Source organism: Penaeus chinensis, chromosome 43 (assembly GCF_019202785.1).
Source record: "Penaeus chinensis breed Huanghai No. 1 chromosome 43, ASM1920278v2, whole genome shotgun sequence".
NCBI lineage: Eukaryota > Metazoa > Arthropoda > Malacostraca > Decapoda > Penaeidae > Penaeus > Penaeus chinensis.
The window spans coordinates 13,746,604-13,751,289 of record NC_061861.1 but is presented as its reverse complement, the minus strand read 5'-3'; the positions used below and the strand labels follow the sequence as shown (position 1 = coordinate 13,751,289).

At 57.4% G+C, this 4,686-nt stretch overlaps 1 pseudogene; it reads left to right on the top strand.

The window, feature by feature from the left end:
* The window catches only part of LOC125048407, a 68,486-nt pseudogene that overhangs the window by 50,053 nt on the left and 13,747 nt on the right, over positions 1–4,686 (top strand).

The following is a 4,686-nucleotide window of genomic DNA, read 5'->3' as shown; positions in this document are numbered from 1 at the left end:
CCTCTCTCTCTCCCTCTCTCTCTCTCTCTCTCTCTCCTCTCTCTCTCTCTCTCTCTCCTCTCACTCTCTCATCTCTCTCCACTCTCTCTCTCTCCCTCTCACATCCTACCCTCCTCTCGCTCTCCTCTCTCTCTCTCCCTCCTTCCTTTCTCAGCACACCACGAACCCTTTCAAGCCTCTACTTCTCTCAATCCTCCACCTTCTCTCTCCTCTCTATCCCTCCTCTCTTATCCCTCCCCTCTCTCCCTCTCTCTCCTACCCCTTTACCTCTCTTTCACCTCCCTCACCTCACCCCTCCCACTCCCTCCCTCTCCCTCAAAGATCCCTCCCTCCTTCCATTCTCCAGCACACACCACGACCATTAAAAGCCACTAACTTCTCTCTCCTCTCTCCCTCCTCTCTCCCTCCCTCCTCTTCCCCTCCCTCCCTCCTCCCTCCCTCTCCCTCTCCTCTCTCCCTCCCCCCCCCTTCTTCTTTCCCAGCACACCACGACTCAAACCACTAACTTCTCTCTCTCTCTCTCTCCTCTCGCCTCTCTCCCCTCTACCCTCCCTCCCTCCTATCTCTCCCTCTCATCCGTCTCACCTCCCTCCCTCCTATCCTTTCTCAGCACAAAGCCACACCCCTCCAAAGCCACTAACTTCTCTCTCCTCTCCTCTCTCACTCTCTCTCTCTCGCCTCTCTTCCTCTCTCTCTCTCTCTCTCCTCATCCCTCTCTCCCTCTCCCTCCTCCCTCCTTCCTTTCACCAGCACACCAAGACCTTAAAGCCACTACTTCTCTCTCCTTCTCTCGTCTCCTCTCTCTCTCTCCTCTCTCCATCCCTCCCTCTCCCGCCTCATCCCTCTCTTCCTCCCTCTCCCTCTCATCCCTCTCCCTCCTCACCTCCTTCCTTTCTCCAGACACACCACGACCTTCAACAGCCACTAATTTTCTCTCCCTCCCCCTCACTCCCGTCTCTCCCCCCTCCCTCTCCCCTCCCATCTTCCCTCTCCCTCCCTCGTTCCCTCCCTCTCCGAAACGCCCTCGCACCCCCCTTCCTTCTCCAGCACACCTCGACTCCAAAGCCACTAACTTCTCCTCATCTGCTGCTCTCTCCCTCTCCTCTCTCCCTCTCCCACCCTCCCTCCGTTCCTTTCTCCTCCAGCACACCACGACCTTCAAGCCACTAACTCTCTCCCTCCCTCTCGTCCCTCCCCCCCCCCCTCTTCCTTTCTCCAGCATCCAGCACTACAAGACCTTCAAAGCCACTAACTTCTCTCCCTATCCCCGTCTCTCCCTCACCCCCCCACCCCTCTTTCCCTTCTCCACACACCACGACCATCAAAGCCACTAACTTCTCTCCTCCTCTTCTCTCCCGCCCTCTCTCCCTCCCCCCCCCCTTATATTCCTTCTCCAGCACACCACGACCATGCAAAGCCACAAAACTTCTCTCCCTCCCTCGCTACCCCCCCCCCCCCCCCCCTCTTCCTTTCTCCAGCACACCACGCCCCTTCAAAGCCACTAACTTTCCTCCCGCCCTCTCCTCCCTCCCCCCCCCCTCTTCCTTTCTCCAGCACAAAACGACCTTCAAAGCCACTAACTTCTCTCCTCGCCCCTCTCCCTGCCCCCCCCACCCCCCCTCGTCCTTTCTCCAGCACACCACGACGCAAAGCCACTAACTTCTCTCCCTCCCTCTCTCTCCCATCCCTCTCTTCCCTCCCCCCGCCCCCCTCCTTCCTTTCTCCAGCACACCACGACCTTCAAAGCCACTAACTTCTCTCCCTCCCTCTCTCTCCCTCCCTCTCTCCCTCCCCCCCCCCCCCCCCCTCTTCCTTTCTCCAGCACACCACGACCTTCAAAGCCACTAACTTCTCTCCTCCCTCTCTCCCTCCCCCCCCCACCCTCTTCCTTTCTCCAGCAACACCACGACCTTCAAAGCCTCTAACTTCTCTCCCTCCCTCTCTCCTCCCCCCCCCCCCCCCTCTTCCTTTCTCCAGCACACCACGACCTTCAAAGCCACTAACTTCTCTCCCTCCCTCTCTCCCTCCCCCCCCCCTCTTCCTTTCTCCAGCACAAAATCGACCTCAAAGCCAACTAACTTCTCTCCCCCTCTCTCCCTCGCCCCCCCCCCCCTCTTCCTTTCTCCAGCACACTCACGACCTTCAAAGCCACTAATAACTCTCTCACCTCCCTCTCTCTCAAGAAAGATCTAATGAAAAAAAAAACTGATTAAGGTATCCAGAAAAATCGAAAGTCAAATGAATATAACTTCTAGAAAGAAAAAAATATTCAATACAACAACCACGACTCACGTTCTCGCAGCAAAATCGACCCTCAAAAGCACAAGAAATTCTAGACCTCCCTAGATAACTCAAAAACCCCACGCAATTAGGTCCCTCCAAGCACACCACGAAACTTCAAAGAAACTATATGCTATACAGCAATATAGAAAGAAGAAAAAGAAACTATGAAATTATCATGATAACCTAGAATCAAATGCAATATAACTGACATAGAAATACCATAGAGAACTCAAAAAACCTCTTACTATAGCATGCAAATAAAAGACCTTCAACAAAGAAAATAAAGCTTGATATGCAAGCCATCTCTCCCTCCTCCCCATATCCCCACCCCCCCCCCCACTCCCTCTTCCCCAACCCCCCGCCCCTCCCTCCTCTCACCCCCCCAAATGAAGTAGACCCCCAACCCACCCCAGACCCCTGATGGCCCCCCTCTTCCTTTCCTCCAAGCACACACGACCCCTTCAAAGCCACTAACTTCTCTCCCTCCTCTCTCCCTCCCCCCCCCCCTCCTCTTCCTTTCTCCCACAAAAACCACGACCTTCTAAGCCACTAACTTCTCTCACCTCCCTCTCGTCCCTCCCCCCCACCCCTCCTTCCTTTTTTCCAGCACAAAACGACCTTCAAAGCACTAACTTCTCATCCCTCGCCTCTCTCCCACCCCCCCCCCCCTCTTCCTTCTCAGCACACCCGACGACCTTCAAGCCACTAAAATTCTCTCCACCTCCCTCTCTCTTCCCTCCCCCCTCTCCCTCCCACCCCCCCCCTCTTTTCCCTTTTTCCAGCACACCCCCGACCTTCCAAGAGCCCACTAACTTCTCTCCCTCCCTCTCGTCCCGTTCCCCCACCCCCTTCTTCCTTTCTCCAGCACACCACGACCTTCAAAGCCACTAACGTTCTCTCCTCCCTCTCCATCCCCTCCCCCCCCCCTCTTCCTTCTCCAGCACACTCACGACCTTCAAGCCACTAACTTCTCTCCCCCCTCTCTCCCTCCGCCCCCCACCCTCTTCCTTTCTCCACTCAAAACGACCTCAAAGCCACTTAACTTCATCTCCCTCCCTCTCTCTCCCCTCTCATCCTAGGCGTTGTGCACAGTTCATTATTTAATGAATTCGTGGAGATTGTGTTCAACATGGGCGGCGCAGGAGACCGGCCGGCGGAGGACGAGGAGAAGGAACTGAGGGATGCTTTCAAGGTGAGGGAGAATGAGGGTGAGTGGGCGAGGGTGAGTGGGCGAGGGTGGGCTTGCAAAGAGGGAGAATAAGGGTGAGATGGGCGAGGGTGGGCTGGCAAAGGAGAATGAAGGAGAGTGGGCGAAGGGAGGGCTGGCTAAAGGGAGGATAAGGGTGAGTGGGCGAGGGTGGGCTGGCAAAGGGAGGATAAGGGTGAGTGGGCAAGGGTGGGCTGGCAAAGGGAGAATGAGGGTGAGTGGGCGAGGGTGGGCTGGCAAAGGGAGAATAAGGGTGAGTGGGCAAGGGTGGGCTGGCAAAGGGAGAATAGGGTGAGTGGGCAAAGGGATGATAAGGGTGGGCTGGCAAAGGGAGGATAAGGGTGAGTGGGCAAGGTGGGCAAGGGTGGGCTGGCAAAGGGAGAATGAGGGTGAGTGGGCGAGGGTGGGCTGGCAAAGGGAGGATAAGGGTGAGTGGGCGAGGGTGGGCTGGCAAAGGGAGAATGAGGGTGAGTGGGCGAGGGTGGGCTGGCAAAGGGAGGATAAGGGTGAGTGGGCGAGGGTGGGCTGGCAAAGGGAGAATGAGGGTGAGTGGGCGAGGGTGGGCTGGCAAAGGGAGAATGAGGGTGAGTGGGCGAGGGTGGGCTGGCAAAGGGAGAATGAGGGTGAGTGGGCGAGGGTGGGCTGGCAAAGGGAGGATAAGGGTGAGTGGGCGAGGGTGGGCTGGCAAAGGGAGAATGAGGGTGAGTGGGCAAGGGTGGGCTGGCAAAGGGAGGATAAGGGTGAGTGGGCAAGGGTGGGCTGGCAAAGGGAGAATAAGGGTGAGTGGGCAAGGGTGGGCTGGCAAAGGGAGGATAAGGGTGAGTGGGCAAGGGTGGGCAAGGGTGGGCTGGCAAAGGGAGAATGAGGGTGAGTGGGCGAGGGTGGGCTGGCAAAGGGAGGATAAGGGTGAGTGGGCAAGGGTGGGCTGGCAAAGGGAGAAATGAGGGTGAGTGGGCAAGGGTGGGCTGGCAAAGGGAGGATAAGGGTGAGTGGGCAAGGGGTGGGCTGGCAAAGGGAGAATAAGGGTGAGTGGGCAAGGGTGGGCTGGCAAAGGGAGGATAAGGGTGAGTGGGCGAGGGTGGGCTGGCAAAGGGAGAATTAGGGTGAGTGGGCGAGGGTGGGCTGGCAAAGGGAGGATAAGGGTGAGTGGGCGAGGGTGGGCTGGCAAAGGGAGAATGAGGGTGAGTGGGCGAGGG